The following is a 21,534-nucleotide window of genomic DNA, read 5'->3' on the forward strand; positions in this document are numbered from 1 at the left end:
CCCCAAATCACAATATACAGCATAAGATTTCCTATCACAGAGTTAATCCAGCTCTGAGTAATCCTCTTTTATTGTTCAATGAAATAAAACGGACTTACAGAGAAAAACCTTACTGTGAGTGACAGGTTAATTACATATCTCATGCACTAGCCTGGAGACAGGCATTATTTTTTAATTCCCACCCCCCCCCCCCCCTCTTTTATTGAAGTCATGTGGTTACTTTTCTGGATTTTGACTGGATGTTAGTGATCATAGCAGAATTTAGTGGAATTCATAGGAAAAAAATGCATGTTGACAAGGGGAGTGTCAAGGAGGGCGGGGAGTCTACTGACATCACAACTCTGCCCACAGAGCTCCAGACAACAGATCCACCCACAGAATCTGCAGTTTTTCAGTTCTTATAACAGACAGAGAGGAGACATTTGACAGGTAATGATACATGCAGGAGGCATGTATATCCTTATAGATCAGCACTATGGCAGTAGTTTAGAAAGGATGAGAGTGGGTTTACATCCACTTTAAAGTCTATCTTACCTCTTTTTTTATTTTTAAATTGTATTGAAATTTTCTCATGTTTTTAACATACAAAAGAAAGAGAACAAAATCAACAAAAATACAAAAGCAAGCCATAGCTCAGCAGTTTACAAAACAAGAGCAAATGATAGCATATCCATACATATTAGTACAATGATAAATGAAAAGGACCAAATACCTGCATCCTGATACAGAAACACAGCACAGGAAATATATCATTACAAAAGTTTTAAAAGCATAGGTATATCAAATGACCTCAGAGCCAATGGGAGTAAGTAATTATTTACATGTAGGCATAGAACACTATTCTGGAGTAACCGTATCTTGGGAATCTATCCAGGGGGACCTGACCTTATCAAACTTCTTAGGGCATCCCCTCGACTCAAATGTCAATTTGTACATGGGAATTGCCCTATTTACAAGGAAGCCATAAAGATATAGAGGGGAGGACGGTAGATTTCCAATGCAGCATTATTCATTTCTTAGCATAGAAAAACAGTAAACATAGAATTGTTTTCATTCCATTAGGGGGAGTGTCATCCTCCACATAATCTAATTAGCAAAGTAAGGGGTTACATATACAGTGGAACCTAGGATTGTGAGTAACGCGGTTAATGAGCGTTTCGCAATATGAGCACTGTATTTTAAAAAATCCTAATTCGGTTTGCGAGTGTTGTCTCGCAAAATGAGCAGGATTCAAACCAAAGCGGTGTGCAGTACCGCATTTGGCCTGAGGTGGGGGGCGCCGGAGCTGAACGGAGCGAACGCCGCCTATCGGCGCCGTTCGGAAATGCAACGAAAAGCAAGGACAGCTTGGCAAACCTCGGGAGCGGAGTCCTTCTGAGGTCAGCCAAGGTTTCCTCAGGCATTTACGGCTGTTTGCGAGGCTCTCCAGCACCCCTCCCACCTCTGGCCGCATGCGGTATTGCATGCCATTGAAGTCAATGCGGAACAAATCATTTTAGTTTCTATTGACTTCAATGGGAAAACTCACTTTGATATGCGAGTACTTTGGTTTATGCTCGTTATCTGAGATTCCACTGTACACTGTATTAGGAAGCTGTAGAATCACACTGGTAAAGTTAGTGACCTCAAACCAAAAAGCTTGTATTGGTTTCCAGACCATATGGTAAAATTACCACACTGCTCCAAGTGGGAAGCCAACCCATCCTACAAAAGATGTATGGAGTATAGTATGAGCGATGTAGGAATTCTGTTTGTATTACTCTTGAGTCGAGATAACCAAAGAAGATTGCAAAAAAAAAATTTCCTGCTACAGTTGCTCCATCAATTCGGGTACATCCCTCTTCTTACTGGATTCAGTTTAGTTAACCACTTGCTGGCCACGCTATAGATGAATGAGGGCTACAGCGTGGCCAGCCAGTTCTGGGAGGCCGTCATATAATATCCTCCTGTAATCGCACCCGCTGAAAGCTGAAAGCTTAAAATTGACCTGGGCAGGAAGGGGGTAAAAGTGCCCATTAGGCAAGTTTTTGTAAAGGCTGAAGGTTTTTTGCCTTTGTGCATTCTATGCATGAAGGTAAAAAACCTTCTGTGTGTTGCTCCTCCCACAGCCCCCCTAATACTCACCTGACCCCTCTCTGGATCCAGCGATGTGCTCGAGAGCCTTGGCTGTCCTGGGACTTCCACTCCTCATTGGCTGAGACAAACACAGCCAGTGAGCCAATGAGGAGGGAGTGGGGCCGAGCCACGGCTTTATGTGTCTTATAGATGCATAGAGGAGGGCTTGGAAATGAGCACACATTAGTGCACCCATAGCAAATGTCTTGCTATTGGGAGCACTAGTCATAGGGGAGGGGCCAGGAGACCCTGCGGGGGATCCGAGAAAAGGAGGATCAGGGCTGCTCTGCGCAAAACAATTACACAACGCAGGTAATTTTTTATTTGATTTTTAAGCTGAACTTTTAATACCACTTAAAAAAGTTTAGTCATAGAGTGGAGCAAGGAGGTATATGTGGAGAAGATTTGGAATGCTGTTGTTGTGAGAGCTATTTTTCAAGCTTAGAAGCTTGGAGCGATACAAAAGCCCAAATTTAGCAGCGGCACTGTGACGGACTATCTTACCTCTAGACTAGACCAGTAAACAGGTAGCTCTGGCCTTTGCCAGGAGAAATGGTGGGTGTTTGGGGCTTGTTCATACGTGGCTTTGTTGTCTCACTCAATCCTGCTTAAAAATACAATTTTAGCTATGGACTAAACCTTTAAGGCTACATTAATGGTGCTTTTATATTTGACTCTGCCTTTATTGCAGAAAATGACTTTACTCCTGTGACACCCTGTCTTTGGTACAGGAAGTTGATAGAAACATTTTCAACAGTGACAAAAGCAGCAATAAAAACCTTCACACCAACTAAAACAACAAAGAAAAAGTTTTGGCTGGAGTTTTGGCCTAAAACACAGGCTGTCCAGTTAAATTAAAGTCAGAATAAACCAACAGTACACACTGATTGTATAAATAAGAAATGAGAAGCTTCTCAGAACTGAATATATGTATTATGTATTACTAGCTACAAGGAGAGATTTTGTTATACTATGTTACTTTCCTTCCACAAGGTCAAGGACAATAAAATAAATGAAATTGGTTCTTTTAGTTACAGAATAATGTGAAATATGTCAAGATCTGCTTCTGGGAATCATTATGTACGTATTAGGGATCAGTATTGCTATATTTATTATATTTATGATGTGTGGCTCTAAAGGGGATCTGTCAGGAAGAACAGTGTACTTTGCCCTGAAGAAGTTATTGCTGTTAAAACAAGTATGGAGACTGCTATCCACAAGGCAATCTAGGCAGAAGCATAGGGCCTGGTGGATGTCCAGGGGACCCAGCTACATCTTTCTTGCTCCTGTAGTAGACCAGGGGGGTGGCACAAGTCCCTCAGGGATCCCCTTTGTCGCCCGTACTGTTTAACATCTATCTCCGCCCTTTTTTCGAAATCATTAGTAACCAGAAGTTACTTTATCACTCTTATGCAGATGACACAGAACTGTATTTTCACGTATGCAACAAAAAGGATCATTATCTTGGACTAGAGAAATGCCTTACTTTGATAGACAACTGGATGACAAAGAGTTATTTTAAACTCAACGGTTCTAAAACAGAATTTCTCCTGTCTCACGCCAACCAAAAAAATCATTCTGCGACATCATGGACACCTCTGCCCATTCTGGGCAAAGCGATCACCCCTAGCACCAAAGTCAAAAGTCTTGGAGTCATTTTCGACTCCAACATGACAATGGATGCACAAATAGGGTCAGTAGTCAGCGGATCGCACCATCTGCTGCGCCTACTACGCATACTCACCCCCTTTATCCCGAAAGAGGACATTGCAGTCGTGGTGGGAACAATTATTAATTCCAGACTTGACTATGCAAATGCCCTCTATCTCGGACTCCCCAAATACCAAATCACTCGTCTGCAAGTCGTTCAAAATACGGCCGCTCGATTAGTGACCGGCAAAAAAACATGGGAATCAATCTCACTTTCACTGAGATCCCTTCATTGGTTGCCAGTAAAAGACAGAATCACTATCAAGGCACTCTGCCTAATGCATAAGTGTATTCAAGGAAACGCCCCCCGATATCTATGCGAAAAAATAAAAGCTCACAACACCAATCGCATTCTGCGATCCACCAATCAAAATCTACTCCAGATACCTAAAGCCAGATACAAGTCCAAAGGAGATCGAAGATTTGCAGTCCAGGGACCTCGTCTGTGGAATGATCTACCAACCACCATTCGGTTGGAGGTAAACCACTTGGCCTTTAGGAGAAAGATTAAAACCCATCTCTTCTGAGGTCAAAGGGGCTCTACGCATGGAATCGATTCAGCGCCCAGAGGCGATTCAGTTCGCATGTGTTGCGCTATATAAGTTTCTCACTCACTCACTCACAATTGGTAAAAGCTGCACATCTGTTTGTCACTTCACAAAGGAGGGTGTACCTGTAGGCATTTGGTGTTGTCAGGTGAGGACATGCCAGTGTAGACAATGCAAATTGGGGGGGGGGGGGGCTCTTTTTACTTCTTTCAGTCCTTATCCTGTCAATCAGAGGAGGACCAAAGCTGCTACCTTGCTTATAGCCAAATCTGACCTTAATCAATCTATGCTCAAGTGGCATGTTTTTGCATTTTTTTTGAGGGGGGGGGGGATTAATTTACATTTTTGTTTTTTGTTTTCTTTTGAAGCTGTGGCAAACTATTTTCAAACCTTATGAGTGACAACTGGCAGGATGGTGATAGCTGCTATCTCTATGCTGCTTTCTCTTATTGGGGTTGAATTTCCAAAGGAGTAGTAAAGGTTTGATTTTCAAAGCAAATGTTAAAATTGAATCATAGGCGTACATTTTCATGTACATTTACAATGTAAGCATGCATATATCATACCTATGCCTGTAGTACTCAAAAATGATGAAAGAAGAGAGACTACCTAAAGGTGAATCCCGGCAACCCTTGCCACATCCCAAATACAGAAATTTGGAAGGAATGCCCCAGGGATTATGCGGGCAAGGGAAAAAAAAGTAGTCAGCGCTACTACAGTGATAGTAGCAGTCTTCTGGGTCCAGTGGCAAGTGCTGCCCTTCTGCATAGTAGCCACAGGGGGTTGATCACGTAGCACTGCTGCCATTCACAAAATGCATTTTTTTTCTTTTAGTCAATACTGACCTCTCTGCCTCTCCACCTCATCCAACCAGGGAATGCCTATATTCATTGAAGGAAATATAAGGCATTCTCTGAATAGAGGCAGTGCCTAATGGGCGACCCCCTGTGCCATGCAAAAGGGCAGCCACTAGGCACACAGAAGACTGCTGTCATCACCGAAGAAGCGCTTAATAAAGTGATCCAGCTGTACCGATGCAATAAAATGTGTGCCTAAACTGTAGTGGTAACATAACCTAACAAAGCTTGGTAAAGCTGTGTTTACTTTAATACTTAGTGATGTACAAAGAAAATGAAAGCAGCTGAATTTTTGTTTTTTCATAATTAGATGATTGAAATGAACACAGCTTAAATTTATTCACTAAACTGTAATCATTCGCTTGGCAATAGGTACAAAGGGAAGGCTCCCTCATTCAACCTATTCTGCAATAAAAAAACATACGTTTATATGTATGTAAACCTAAATGAATTTTCAGTATGTTTAAAAAAAAAAAAAAAAATTGTGAATATGTTTCAAATTATCTGGAGATTGTGCCGGTAACAACACTTCCTGTTGCAGGCTGACCACGCTAAGCCACTGCTCTACAATCAGTGGTGGCGCGTTGTCAGCCTGCCATTTAAGCTCCGTCGGTTGGCCATTGGGCTGCCTATCTGACAAACCCGAAAGGGCCAACTGAAGGAGCTGGAAGTCAGCAGCTTAGTGTTGTCAGGAAATGCTGTTACTGAAAGGATCTCCAAATAAGAAATCCTGAAATAGAGTCACAAAAAAAGGGATTTGCTTAAGAAAATTGTATACATTGAGACACGGTTTCAAACATGCTGAAAAAAAATTTGGGCTTACTTACGCGTTAAAAAAATAAGGATTTTCCATAGTTTCTGTCGGCAGTACAAAGCTGGGATCTTGCATCATATTTTATAGGTTCGCATTGAGGTAAGTTTAAATGTTTCTTAACCTGACATGATGTTTATAGAGAACACAAGATGCAGTATAATGGATGCCCCTTCAGTAAATCAACCCCAAAATAACTTGTGTGACAAACTCCGTAGGTTACTGTATCTACAGTTTGTGCTTCCTTGTAGGAGGTATATATTTCAAGGAAAATTGCTAAGTGTGACCTATAAACATTGGTTAAATATTTAGTTTGGCCACTCTCCCTCACCAAGCAGCTGAGAGAAGTGTAAACAGATTCTTATAATTAAAATCCAGACACTTCTTTTTCTGTGGTGGAATACACTTGTTTGTTGCAATGCTTAAAGCCCAACTGCGGGCAAAAAAAAACTGCATCCCCCCCCCTCCCTCCACATTAAAGCGGTTCTCCACCCTAAAGTGGAGTCCCGCTGATCGGAACCCTCCCCCCCTCCTTTCAGGGGGGAGGGGGGTGCAGACACCTGTCTAAAGACAGGTATTTGCACCCACTTCCGGCCACACGCTACGGGCGAAAGACGGGCATTCCGTCACATCCCGTCTGTCGCCCGTTGTGTGCTGGGAACACTCGGCTCCCAGCACACAGCGTGTGAGCCAATCGGCGGGCGCAGCGCGACTCGCGCATGCGCCGTAGGGAACCGGGCAGTGAAGCCGCAGCGCTTCACTTCCTGGTTCCCTGAGCGTGGATGGCGGGGGGAGCAGCAGAGAGACGAGCGATCGCTCGTGCTCTGCTGCGATCAGCGCTGGACTCCAGGACAGGTAAGTGTCCTAATATTAAAAGTCAGCAGCTGCAGTATTTGTAGCTGGTGGCTTTTAATATTATTTTCCCGTGGCACATCCGCTTTAAGTGTTAAATGCTTCTAAGCCTAGGGCATTGCAGAAGATGCTTTATTACTTACCTGACTCACTGCTCCTTCTATCCATCTGCTGTCTGACTGGTCTGCCCCACTCCATCCTCCACCATGTATAATGCAGGGTTATTAGCTCTGCACTGTTCATTTTTAGAAGCAGTAAAGAGGGGACTTTAAGGCCTCATGCACACTGGACGTTTTTGGACGTTTTTACAGCAGCTGTATTTGGCAGTAGACGTTTTTTTTCTACAGTCAATAAACTCTCCATCATGTTATCCTATGTGTCTATGCATACATAGGCTGTTATCAGCAGTTTTGGGCAGTGGCGTTTTTGAGCAGTAAAAAAAAAAACTAGTGGGTTCTGAGAGACGTTTTTCAGCTGTAAAAACGCTCTAACGCTGATAAATGCTGATAAACGTCAATAAACGCTGATAAACGCTCAAAAACTTCACTCACCAGTGTTTTTGTAATGTTTTTGATCCATTGAAAAAAGAAAAAAAAATAGTTTTCTTCAACGGAAAAACGCTAAAAAACGCTATTGAAAAACGTAAAAAAAAACAGAAAAAAATTGAAAAACTCCCTGCAAAGCTACTGGCGTTTTTATAACGTTATTTTAACGTCCAGTGTGCATGAGGCCTAAAGGTGCCATAACACACAAGTTATAAAAATATTTATTATACTGTAACATTAAAAATATGTAAGTACAAATGGATGCTAAAAACAAGCAAAGACAATTGAATACAGATTCTTATGTTGTTGACAAATGCTCTTCGCTCGACATGTTTCACCAGTCAGCTTCTTCAGGAGCCATAAAGCATTATATATATTGTCACAACGTTGATATTCAAAAATGTAATAAACAGCATTCAACAAGGAGTCACTGAGGTTCATGCACCAAGGGAACTGGTCCCAATTAGGTATTAGTAGGCCATAGGGGGAACAGATTCATAAATATAAAATCATCCATATGATAAAATGATATTGAATGAAGTGAACTGCTGAAGAAACCACTTAAAAGATTTCACGTGGGAAACTAAGCATCTGTCAGGTAACTAACTTGAAATGTTCACATGGTAATAGCATAAAATACGGGCAACAAGAAACCCCAAGGTAGGACAGCCATTATCCTAGGATCAATGCTAAAGCCCCGGTGTAGATTTATCGGCTCCTGCACTGTACATAGTAATGCCAAGGCTCCACCCACAGGTTGGAGTTTTGGGGAGAGGAGGAGGAGAGCATCAGAGCATGCTGGCGCGGGGAGTCATGTAGGTAATACAGCCTCTTTTGCAAACTCCTAGACTTCACAAGCATTTAACGCTTACTGTGGGGTGGGGGGAGGACGTGGAATTGTTGGGCTTTAAAGTGGATGTAAACCCTAATAAAGAGAGAACTCGCTCTAACGCGTTTCACACCGCTCTCACTGGAGCCAAATTATAGCTGATGTAAACCCTAACTGTAACACAACTAGTAAACAATTGCCATGTTTTTCAGAAAAATACTGTTTTCTCCATTTACATCCATTTTTGCTTCTCAAAGGGAAATAGGGTGATAACGCTCCTGCATTGTACTATATTTATGGGGGGGGCAGTGTTGTCACCCTTAGTTAGGACTACAAAATTTCTCCCCTACTTTTTTTCTCAATGAAATAGGTTAAGGTGTTCTGTAGTGCGCAGGGGGGAGACCCAAGAGCAATACTGAGGCCCCGTACACACGTCCGAGAAACTCGACGGGCAAAACACATCGTTTTGCTCGTCGAGTTCCTTGTGAAGCCGCTGAGGACCTCGGCGAGCCAAGTTTCCTCATTGACTAACAAGGAAATAGAGAACATGTTCTCTATTTGGCCTGACGAGATCCTCGTCGGTTTCCTAGACCAAAAGTGTACACACGACCGGGTTTCTCGGCAGAATACGGCTCCGATCGAGTTTCTGGCTGAATTCTGCCGAGAAACTCGGTCGTCTGTACGGGGCCTAACAGTGCAGGGCAGGCAGAGAGCCCAGAAAGTTATCAGCTGACAAGGTTTCTGGCAGAATCAACAGCTATTGTTTTCTAACTTACTGAACAGATTGAAAACGCATTCAATAGTATATTGAACTGACCAAAAGCGGGGACATATAAGAGGTTCATTGTTAGGGTTAACATTAATAAAGGGTTACTTCACCTTTTCACAAGACATAAGAACTACCTTACAACACCATCTTACACCCCCGGTCCCTGTTGCATTTACCTACTTGGACGATTATCTTCTGTCACCCATGTCTGCCAGTGTAGTGGTCAAGGCAATTAAAAAATGCAGTATACAGCCAGTGGCTATGTAGTATCATTATGCTCCCGGTGGTTAGTGGGCAATAATCAGTGCCGCCACATGACCATGCTGACCAATGAGAATCTCTCTGAGCCTTCTTTCCTCCAGGATGGTGTTACAGAAGAAAGTTGGGTGCAGAAGAGAGAATTTTTTTTAAATACCCAGACCGCTACACCGGCAGGTGTGGGTGGCAGAACATATGCATCCATAGTGGTAAGTGCAGCGGAGACCGGGACTATGGCAAGGGTGTTGTGAGTTAGTTCTCCTTTAAGTTGCGTGAAAACGTGATCTAACCCTTTAAACTCTGAAAGATTTACATATACAGCGCCTTGCATTACTTTAACAATTACTGCATGCCAGCAAACAAAATTTTAATATTCTCAGTTGGCACAGCTGAAACTTCAAGACTCTTTATGTACATAATTGAACATAATATTTAGTAAATGGTAATTATAAAGCTGATTATTTCTGATTTGTTTTAGAACATCATCTTATCCAAAGATGTAAAGATGATTACTATTGAAAGGTTTAGTATTTCTCCCCTAAACTTAGGACATCTGTATAAATGTATTTTACTTTTCTCAGCAATTACCTGATTCAGCTTTATTTCACTTTTATTTCCCTAAATGCAGAAAAAAAAAAAATTCAGGATATTAAATCTACCTTGTAATTAAGCAGTGAGCTAAGTGATAGTGTGATTACTTCCAACAACTTTTTAATGTTTGACGCCTATAATTATTCCTAAACTTGTGTTTAGTGTAATGTGATAATGTGGCAAACGGTTTAGTTACACTAATCACTAGGGAATTCACAAGCACACAATAATGAGCGGGCAAGACCGATGGCTTTCAGGCAGAATTTTATGGTGGCCATAACTAAGGATGCTATGGAAATTTAAAGAGACTGTGTACACATGGAAGTAAAATATTTTAAGGAAATTGAGAAAAAATATACTCAGATTTTAAATAAATTAATCTGTTGGAAATTATATTCTAAAAAACTAGAACAGTACAATCTTAAAGAGAATCACCATCTTAGCCTCGGGCCATTGCCTTCGAACATTCAGAACTATGCCATTTTACTGTATATCTGAGCAATAATACTGATTTACTATTTGGTGCTCCAACCGACCGCTGAAGAATAGTGTGCTTTATTATTTGGTTAAAATACCACATATATTGTATCCTTTTATTCCGTCCAGTCTGTTTACACTATGTCCTATCCTTAAAGTGGAAGTAAAGGCAAAACGGCTGGCTATACATTATACAATTTTATATTTCAATTTTCCTTCATATATAACAAAACCATATAATATGAGGTCCATTTGGGACCCTTTTTTCTGTATGTCCAACCTAAACACTTACAATTTGTATTCAATCAGGAGAGCCCTTGTACTATATAGTTTAAGGTAAATCTATAGGAAAATGAATAAGAAAATTGTATAATGTATGGCCATCCTAACTCTAACTCTAAACCTACACTCACTCCCATTCTTTTCACATATTTTTTAGAAAAATTTCAGGTACAACAAATAACAGTGTACATACATATCAGCCTGCTTGGCAACAACGTATTACAGCAACAAAGTGTCAACTGTAGCAGATCATATGAGAGACAATATGCTAATATTTAATTCCAAGACGTAGATCAGAAGTAACTTTTATGAGGAGGAGCACTAGCTGTATTCGGGTCCTCTAGGACAGTGTTTCCCAACTCCAGTCCTCAAGGCACACCAACAGGTCATGTTTTCAGGATTTCCCTCAGATGAAACGGCTGTGGTAATTACTAAGGCAGTGAAACTGATCAAATCACCTGTGCAAAATAAAGGTAAGCCTGAAAACATGACCTGTTGGTGTGCCTTGAGGACTGGAGTTGGGAAACACTGCTCTAGGACAGTGTTCATCAACCCTGTCCTCAAGGCCCACTAACAGGCCAGGTTTTATGTATTACCTTGGGGGAGATGCAGACTAGAATAATTTGATCACTGAGCAGCAAATGATGTCACCTGTGATGTATTTCAGTTATTTTGCAAACCTGGCCTGTTAGTGGGCCCTGAGGACAGGGTTGATGACCACTGCTCTAGGTGGAGCGCTTTTCCCAGAGGCTCAAGTCCAAGTTGGGATAGTAAATCACTGTCTATTTGGTGGGTGAAGTACCCCAATCCCCCTGCCCCGGCAGGCAGCCGCACATCACCCCCATGGGATCAAGCTGTGAGTGTACGGTTCCCTCCCTGCAGCCCGGAGATCAAGGCCCCCCACCCCCCTCCATACCCTAGCATTATTTAGGGCTTGCTCTGGGGTACAGTTGCTCCTTTTAAAGCGTAAACTGTAAAATTCTTTATGTATGCAACTCACTCCCATTCTAAGCCTAATCTACCTAGTCCTGTAAAGAAAAGATCGCAATACTTACCTATTCTGAAGCCGCTCTGGTCCAGTCCCAGGGTGAGCTGTCAGCAGCAGCTTCAGTGTGTAGGAGAGGCAGCCAACAATGGAAGCCCCATAGTAAGTCTATGGGTGACTTTACTTCCCAGGTATTTCCCAGCCATTGTCGCCTTTCTCCTGCACACAGAAGGTGCCGTTGGAGACCGGAGCGGTTTCAGAACTGGTAAGTATAGCAATCATTTCTTTACAGGAATAGATAAATTAGTCTTAGAATGGGGGTGGCAGGCGCTTTAGAGTTAGTTAGGTTTTGCCTTTAATTTCACTTTAAACCGTGAAGAAAGGGGTGAGGTCTAGCAACCAAAAAGTGCTGGCTTCCATTTGATCTTGCATTGGAATACATTTATTATCTAGAAACCAGAAGGTTTTATTGTTTCTAGCTACTTTCTTGAATTGTATTAGCTTGTGCAGTGCTTTTTGTGATACATCCAATGCTCCATGTAAACTTTTGTTTTGTTTGTTTTATATATTTAATGTTCACTGCTATCTTGCAATTATTGTGCAACAATCATTAAAAAGAAATATAAAATAATTGTATTTAGGCCAGCCCTTTTTAACCTTTTTACGAGCAGGCACGTCCAAAGTTCTGGTTTTGAACGGCCCGCCTGGTCATTTTGATATCTTTTGTGGCCCCCAACGAATTCCTGAGCACCAGGGGCCACATTGGACGACTGTTCTGTCCATCACAGAAGGCAGGACCTTCTAATAAAGAGGCCGCCGATAAAACAGGAGTTTCTCCTGTATGTCTGTCGGCGCTCGTCCCGCCTCCTCCCTATCTCCTCCAATGTTGCAGATGGGCATGAATCAGGCTGCAATGGTGAGTCTGCATTCATGTCAAGGGGGGTGCTGCATTCAGGGCAATGTGGGGGATGCTGCATTCAGGGCAATGTGGGGGTGCTGTATTCAGGGCAATGTGGGGGGTGCTTCATTCAGGGCAATGTGGGGTGCTGCATTGATGGGCAGTGACCCTTATTTTGCTTCACAGTTCTTTATTTAAAATGTAAGATTTTTTAAAGTGAAGGTGTGTGTTATACGCCGATAAATACGGTATATCCAAAAAACACGCCTGAGCTCATCTCTTCACCACACACAGCCACTAACACAAGAGAATTCTTGTTGCGCAGTGTATTAGTGCTCGATCGAGCACACTTAGACCGAATTTTAATGGTTCACGGAATCCCAGGCAAAATGGACACCCCTGCCTTAGAAGAACCCTTAGAAATAATTTTCAGGTTTTGGGGTATACCAGATAAAACCAATTTATCAGAGGTCATTGGAAAAAAATGCCCCTCTTAAGCTGACCATAGACGGTTGGAGTCTGAACCGTCCCAGATTCGAACCATGTATGGGCAGGCTAATCAACTTGAGTACAACCGGCTAGCAGTAATCACTGTGGGGCTAGGAGAACACAATGGCTCCAATTTTATTGGTGCAAAATTTCAATTGCCGATCCATTCGACATTCCTGTATAAGTGTACAGTCATGACTTTTTTTTTTCCATGGATACTGGAAGCATATACAGCATACAAGTTACTAGACATCATTAAGAAGCAAAAGGGTGACCAGTCACCTTTTCTCAGTATGTGTACACTTAGGTGGGGTGTGTTTGGAGCACTGCTGGTTTCTGATTGACAGCAGGCTATAGAAAATCAAAAACCTGCAGATCACACACACACACCATCCCCTGAAACATGTGTATATATAGAAAATTAAGTGCTACACAAACTGTTGGTGCTATATAAATCCTGTATAATAATAATAAAAAAAGTAGTAGGGCAGCTCATATGCTGAAAACTATATGTATGTATGCAGGTATATATCCGTTAAATTCTGTGGGCCAGCTGGGCACCGTGCCTGATACGCTTGAAAGCTTTTTTCCATATTATTTTTACAAAATAGATAATCAGTTCTTTTTTCAATCATTCCATATAGCTCAGATTGGAACTGGCATGCAGAATGTAATAACGTGTTCATAGCCAATTTGTATGCGCATACTAGGGCCACTTTATACAGGAGCCAATTCACCATCCGTCTTTGGTTGTGGGAGGAAACCCACAGGGAGAACAAGCAAATTCCATGCAGGTAGTGTCCTGGCCAAGATGCAAACCACGGATCCCAGTTCTCTAAGTGCTGTCTACTATATAAAAAGTGGATATGGGTTCGTGAAAAAGCTGCAATGCTCATATGTGGCAGCCACTGAGTAGTATCTGTGGGGTAGATTACTGAATCTTAATTGATATGAGCTCTGGGTTTTATTTGACCAGTTCCATTATCTGGTATTCAATTATATTAAAATTAAATAAAAATACAGTTTAAAGGTACATTGATTTGTGCATTCTAAATTTCACCTTTATCCAGAAATGTATTGACACTGTAAGTCAGGGCATTAATAGAATATATTTTATATATAAAGACATAACACTTGAACATTTATTTTTTTATCTTTTTTCATATTTTTAATGAAAGCTTTTTTTTCCCCTAGGAAAAGACTGTGCTCTTTGTGTATATTAATGCCAACATCATGCTTTCCTTAAAGAATTTGCCAGTCAAAAGACATCTCTAACGAGGTAAGTGCTGCTTTAAGTTGTATTTAAGTAGTGTTTTGTTGTTGGGCATTGACATTGTCAATCTGTGTTTTTACAATTTATTTTATGGATTTCTGGTATAAATACATGTTGTCGAATAAATAAATAAATATAAATATGCATATAAATATGCAATGTTAGTACAGCGATATCCCCTGCTGTGCTATTGTGTTCTGACAGGGGGATGCCACCCACCAGAACACTCCAGTCAGTGCTCCTAGCCATTGGCTGATAGCACTGATCAGGAGCCATTCAGCAAAACTTTTTTGGTAATGCCCCATTGGCAGAGCTGCAGTACACATGGGCCAAATGTGGGCTGGTTTCTGTTCAACCAGTTGATGCCACCCTGACATTCGTCCCATGTTTACTGAGCTTTAGTCTTTCCAATTACCTGCTCAGAAATTGTAGATAGGAATGTTTATCTTTACACAGGAAATCATGTCCACTATCTATGCTGGAAGTGCTTGAAGTTTGCCAGGTATGCTTGGCAAAGAAAGGTCACTGGGGCAGTAATATAGATTTGTGCTGCATACAGAAGATCGGACATTCCGACAACAAAACCGTGGATTTTTTTCCGACGGATGTTCGCTCAAATTTGTCTTGCATACACACGGTCACATAAATGTTGTCAGAAATTGCGAACATCAAGAACGCGGTGATGTACAACACTACGACGAGCCGAAAAAAATGAAGTTCAATGATTCCGAGCATGCGTCGAATTGATTCCGAGCATGCGTAGAATTTTTGTGCGTTGAATTGTGTACACACGGTCGGAATTTCCGACAACAAATGGAGCATACACACAGTCGTATTTTCCGACAACAAGCTCACATCGAACATTTGTTGTCGAAAATTCCGACTGTGTGTTTACGCGGCATTAGAGTAGATTTCACTGAAAAATTAACAGCCTTAGTCAATTAAGAATTTCTGTCTACCCAACACTGAATTTTCCCCGAAGTGCACAATCAGATTTTTTTCTCAAGGCTGCCGTTACATTAAAGCTACAATTTGCTTAGGCAAAATTGTTTTTTAAAATGTATCTCTTTTTGGTTGGGGCGATTTGAATTTTTAAATTTTTTGTATATTTGATTGTATTTGTGTACTCTCACAAGGCTAATGAGTAGGCATTTTTTGACTTTTTGGACACAAAAACAGGTACGGGATAGTTAAAAGAAGCTTCCCTATCCCTCAGAAGCCATGTAAAGCCATGTAAAGCCAACTGCGCACTTAACAGCCACCAAAAAAAACATTTTTCATGACGAGATAAATGCCATTTTTTAAATTGGTTGTGTGTAGGCTCCAGAGCATTTTTCTCAATGAGAAAAATGGCCGTTAAAAATTTAGAACCTGCTCTATTTTTTCTCGCTGTTTTTCACGTCGTGAAAAACGGTCGTGTGTACGTTTTAACAAGGGGGGAAAAACGTGCAAGTTATGAGATGGGAAAATTAGCATAAGCAGCCCAAAGGGTGGCGCCATTCGAATGGAACTTCCCCTTTATACTTGTTGTTGTACGTCACCGCGCTTTGCTCAAGCGTTTTTTTTCACGATCGTGTGTTTGCAAGGCAGGTTTGTGAGGAATCACCTTGAGAAAAACATTGTTTTTTTCAATGACATGAATAACGGTCGTGTGTACGCAGCATTAGGCTCCTTGCACACTAGCCTTTTTTTAACGTCCCAAAAGCCGTTATTAGCATTTTTTCCTTCTCCTAGAAGCCAAATAGTGTTATTCTATGTGTCCATGCACACAACTTTAGGCTATTAGATTTTTTTCAGCTTCAGCGTTTAGGAGCAGAATTATTATTTTTTGTTTGTTTTTGTAGAGTTTCCTGCAGAGTTTTTCCAACAGAAACACTGCTAAAGGCGCCTAAATGCTACTAAACGCTTTTTTTAGCTTTTTTTTTTTTTTTCTTTTACTGCAAAATTCTAATAAAATGCTAATGCTCCTAAACGCTCTTAAAAACTCCTAAAACGCTACTACAAAAAGCTATTACCAGCATCTTTTATATAGTGATTTTCCCAGTGTTTTTTTTTAGCTTAAAAAAACCCTAGTGTGCATTGAGCCTTATTTTGCCTTCCCTATTGATTCCAATCCACTTAGGAATATTGCTGGGAAAGGAAAACTCTCCATTTTGCGCATTCCTATTCCTAATGCAGCAACCTGTAGCAACCAAAATTTACTCTGCTGAAGTCAGACCAGTATTAAATGCAGGGGCGGACTGACCATTCGGGCGCTTGGGCACTGCCCGAGGGCCCCATTCCATTAGGGGGCCCCATCAGGGTTGCCAGCCTCAGTAAAACCAGGGACAGTATGTAAAAATCTTTTTTTTTTTTAAATCCAAGATTATAGCTGGCCCGCCTCTCCAGTACCTTTTCAGTGTGTGTATGTGTATTGTGTGCGTATGTATACCGTGTTTGTATATTGTGGGTCTGTGTATGTATACTGTGTATGTATGCTATGTGTGTATATTGTGTGTCTGTGGGTGTATACTGTGTATGTATACTGTATGTGTGTGTATACTGTGTGGCCCCACAATAAATTGCCTGGGGGCCCCATAATCTCCTATTGCCCTGGGGGCGGCATAATCTCCTATTGCCCGGGGGCCCCATGAGTTGCCAGTCCGCCCCTGATTAAATGGATTCTGACTGGTTATAGTGGAGTTCCACCTGTCCCCCCCCCCCCCCCCCCTAAAAAAAAAAAGAAAAAAAAAAAGAAGTATACTCACCTGAAAGGGCGGTTGCTATGCGGAAGTAGCTCTTCTGCCTCTTCTTCCACGGTGGATCTTCTGGCTCGTCCTATGTCGCTGTGTCTTCTTGTGAATGAGCCGCGCTGCCTTCTGGGAACTGTGTGTATCCCAGGAGACAGCGGTCCATATCCAAAGCGATGTGCGAGTCACGCATGTGCAGTAGGAAACGGGCAGTGAAGCCTTACGCTTACCCTTAGTAAGGATGGAGGTGCCAGGACCGATCGATCGCTAGCAATCGCCATCAGGGGACCGACATCGCGGGCGACTAGGACAGGTAAGTGTCTTTATTAAAAGTCAGCAGCTACACTGTTAGTAGCCGCTGACTTTTAAAAAAAAAACAAATCGCAGGTGGAATCCCACTTTAATAAAGGTTACAACACACATAAAATATTATCTGAATAAGATTGGTTCTGTGTAGAGAGACACCCGTTCTCCCTCACTAGCAAATGCAACAGGGTGAAAACTAATATGAAAAAGTCACTGTGAGGTCATCTGTATGGTGTGGATTGACGCAATGGGATTTTTATTTACTGAGCTTTATGCCGCATACACGCGATCAGTCCATCCGATGAGAATGGACCGATGGACCGTTTTCATCGGTTAACCGATGAAGCTGACTGATGGTCAGTCGTGCCTACACACCATCGGTTAAAAAACTGATCGTGTCAGAATGCGGTGACGTAAAACACACGACGTGCTGAAGAAAAAACGAAGTTCAATGCATCCAAGCATGCGTCGACTTAATTCTGAGCATGCGTGGATTTTTAACCGATGGTTGTGCCTACTAACGATCGGTTTTCTCCTATCGGTTAGGAATCCATCGGATAATTTTAAAAAAAGTTGCCTTTTTTTTAACCGATGGTTAACTAACCGATGGTGCCCACACACGATCGGTTTTGACCGATGAAAACGGTCCATCAGGCCATTCTCATCGGTTGAACCGATCGTGTGTACGCGGCATTAGTAACCATTCACCTATCACCAGTGACCACTCACGGTGTCTCAGGGACATATGGGAGCATAATCCCACACCAGGGTGTGTCAAATGCCACTTGTGGCTCTAGCTGGGCTTGGAAATAAGTAGTGGGTTGCCATGGGTCATAGCTTTTTGAACAGGCTTTAAAAAAAAAAAAAAAAAGCCTGATTGTCCAATACATAAACAGGAGTTACCTGTTAAGCGTTGTCCCCACTTATCACATGCTTATGATTCATCATGTTAACAGAGGTACTGAGTCAAAAATGACCCTATCAGAGAAACAAAAGCACCGGCCCTCACAAGAATGGGTGATGAGTACTCGCCAGCATCTGCTGTACTGCACACAGAGTATAAGCTTTTCTATAAAACCCCAAGCCATGGCAGATGCTCATCTTTAATGGATCTCAAGATGGTGCCTCTTCTGGCAGGAATAATTGAGTTTTTTTGTATATATCTTTTTTTTTTTTTGCTAAGGGTTGTTTAATGCCTTAATTATATTCTAAAGATAATCTATTTTAAAATTTCCACATTGATGCCCGACCATGTATTCTGATGGTCACAGCTGTCTAACATTTACCTAACAGCAGCTCCAAACTTTGTTCAGCTGCCAACAAAGGAGCACAGCCGTGGAGGAGGGGCACATGGATGGTGTCAAAGGGCGACATTCAGGCAGGGTCAGCCATTAAATCTGCTGATCGGCTGCAGCTATATGTCTAGCATGAGTGTTACACAGCTATTGGAATTGGTGCAGGGCAGCAAGAAGGGGGTTAATAGATAATTTAAGAGTACAGCTTACCCTTAAAGCCTAAAGATTTTTTATTTTTTTTGGTCTTCCCTTAAGTTAGAGCTACACAGGTCAGTGCTGGTTCACACTAGTGTGATTTCTGATGCGGTTTGAGATGCACAGAATTGCAAGACGAACAAAATCACATTATATTCAATGGTGCCCATTCTCATAAATGTAAACCAACACAATGGGGGTTATTTACTAAAGGCAAATCCACTTTGCGCTACAAGTGCAAAGTGTACTTGGAAGTGCAGTCGCTGTAGATCCGAGGGGGACATGCAAGGAAAATAAAAAAAACAGCATTTTAGCTTGCACATGATTGGATGATAAAATCAGCAGAGCTTCCCCTCAATTCAGATCTACAGCAACCCCTCAGATTTACAGCAACTGCACTTCCAAGTGCACTTTTAGTGCAATTTCAAGTGCACTTTACACTTGTAGTTTGCACTTGTAGTGCAAAGTGGATCTGCCTTTTGTAAATAACCCCCAGTGTGCTTTTGGAAAAGGTTCCTGTGCTACTTTGGTGTGATTACAGTGCAACTTGGCCCCATAGAATATGCAAAAATGCAGCCAAGTTGCGTCAAAGTTGCACTAAATAATCAAATTGAAAATGGACACAAAATCGCAACACAGTGGTGTGAACCCGAGCCTAAATGTTTTAATGTGTTAATGTGTGTTGTAGCAACAGGAAGACATAATGATGAATTACTTGAGAATAACCTATGTGCCTATTCTTTGTTAGTCTTTTGTCATACTCACTAGAGAAAGCTAAAGGTCAGTCAAGTTTAATAATGAAAAAGGAAGGAAATTGACAAAAAAGCAGAAGTATTGATAAGTGGAGAGATGTTGCTTTTAGTCTAAGTGATAAAAGAGGGAAGCTATTCATGTACAGAATCTATTGCATGCCAAGGCACAATCCTAGCGATAAGTCTACAGAATTAATACATTTGAACTTTTGTGATTTATAATTTATGGAGATATTAGCCTATTGTAGGTTAAAAGTATCACAGCAAAATGAAACTCTGGTTTTGTTGCTAAAAATCGAAATAAATCTATTTCACAGAGGAGGATTTCCACTTAAAAAAGATGCATCAGCACAAGGGACACATCCTACTGACTATAAGTTATGCGCCTTCTGCTAAATTATTAGTTTTTGGCTGCACTTAGGCTTTAAATGTGATGGTTGTATTAGTTTTCTATTGTTAGTCTTATTTCCTTTATTTTCACCTGGTGATCCAGCCAGTAATACACTTCCTGTGTTAGGAAGTCTCCACTCTGGATGGAAGAACAATAGGGACATCACGGACAGCAGCATCATCAGCATGTGGAAAGGGTAGTGTTATGCCGCGTACACACGATCAGTCCATTCGATGAGAACGGACCGATGGACCGTTTTCATTGGTTAACCGATGAAGCTGACTGATGGTCCGTCGCGCCTACACACCATCGGTTAAAAAAACGATCGTGTAGGAACGCGGTGACGTTAAACACAACGACGTGCTGAAAAAAACGTTCAATGCTTCCAAGCATGCGTCGACTTGATTCTGAGTATGCATGGATTTTCAGCAGCAGTCAATCAGCATGAAAAAGGTATTTGAACCCAAGACTCTTCATGTATAAGGTACAGCTGAGAGGTATGAATAATTTAACCCACTTACTGCCAAGAAACCTACAAAGTACCTGGCCCATTTACAAAACTGTAATGCAGTAATGCATGTTAACAGGCATGTGCTGATACACTGCAAATGGCCAAAGTGGCACATTTATTTTTCAATATTGGCTATCTTCTGTGACTATAGCCTCATACACACGATTAGACTTACATCTGACTTTTCCGTGGATTTCTGTCCGAAGTGCGCTGTCAGTGAACTTGGTAAACTTACACACGGTAGGACTTTTTCAGCCAACTTTCACCAAAACACATGGTTTTTCAGCTCTTTACCGCCACCCTTTGGGCAACTTCTGCTATTGTTGGCTAATCATTAGCATTAGTTATTGAAAGAGAATGAACCTTCTCAACTCCATCTAGTAAGCCAGCATCCATTTTTTGATATATTAGCAAAATGGATTTAAAGCGAAGGTCCGGTAAAAAAATAAGAATAAATAAAAGTCAGCAGCTGCTTACACTGTAGCTGCTGACTTTTAATAAGGACACTTACCTGTCCTAGTCGCCAGCGATGTCAGCCCCCGCCGAGGCCGATACTCGATCCTGGCAGCTTCAGGCGCCGCCATCCACAGTAAGGGAAACAGTGCGGCTTCACTGCCCGTTTCCTACTGCGCATGTGCGAGCAGCGCAGCGCTTTGTGAATGGGACGGCTGCTTTCTGGGACACACACAGTTCCCAGAATGCAGCGCGCCCCATTCACAAGAAGAAACCGAGTGTACGAGGAGGAAGAGAATCCACCGCGGAAGATGAAGAGGCAGATTCGGGACTTCCGCATAGCAACAGCTATTTAGGTTAAGTAAAATTTTTTTTTTTTTTAGATTTTTGGTGGAAAGATTTTTTTCAGGGTGGAACTCCGCTTTAACTTGTATTCTACTTTAAATGCTAAATCATTTGTCTGATGGAGTGTACACACGGTCGGATTGTCCGATCAAACAGGTCCGTCGGATATTTGTTGTCAAATCGTGTGTATGGGCCTTAAGACTTGATTGGGTTCTCCACATAAGTTAGTGGAGTCAGAATGAGTTTTAAAGTGAAGTTTATGAATGTT

General features: G+C 41.7%; 1 protein-coding gene across 2 annotated transcripts in view; it reads left to right on the forward strand.

Annotated features, from left to right (window-relative positions):
• Window positions 1-21,534, forward strand: part of SULF1 (sulfatase 1) — a 204,450-nt gene that overhangs the window by 26,725 nt on the left and 156,191 nt on the right. For both annotated transcript variants that reach the window (XM_040354377.1, XM_040354376.1), the window contains exon 2: window positions 14,211-14,295. The gene's annotated coding sequence lies outside the window, so the exon portion shown is untranslated. The remainder of the gene's footprint in view (window positions 1-14,210; window positions 14,296-21,534) is intronic.

The sequence above is a fragment of the Rana temporaria genome, chromosome 5 (genome assembly GCF_905171775.1).
Source record: "Rana temporaria chromosome 5, aRanTem1.1, whole genome shotgun sequence".
Classification (NCBI taxonomy): Eukaryota; Metazoa; Chordata; class Amphibia; order Anura; family Ranidae; genus Rana; species Rana temporaria.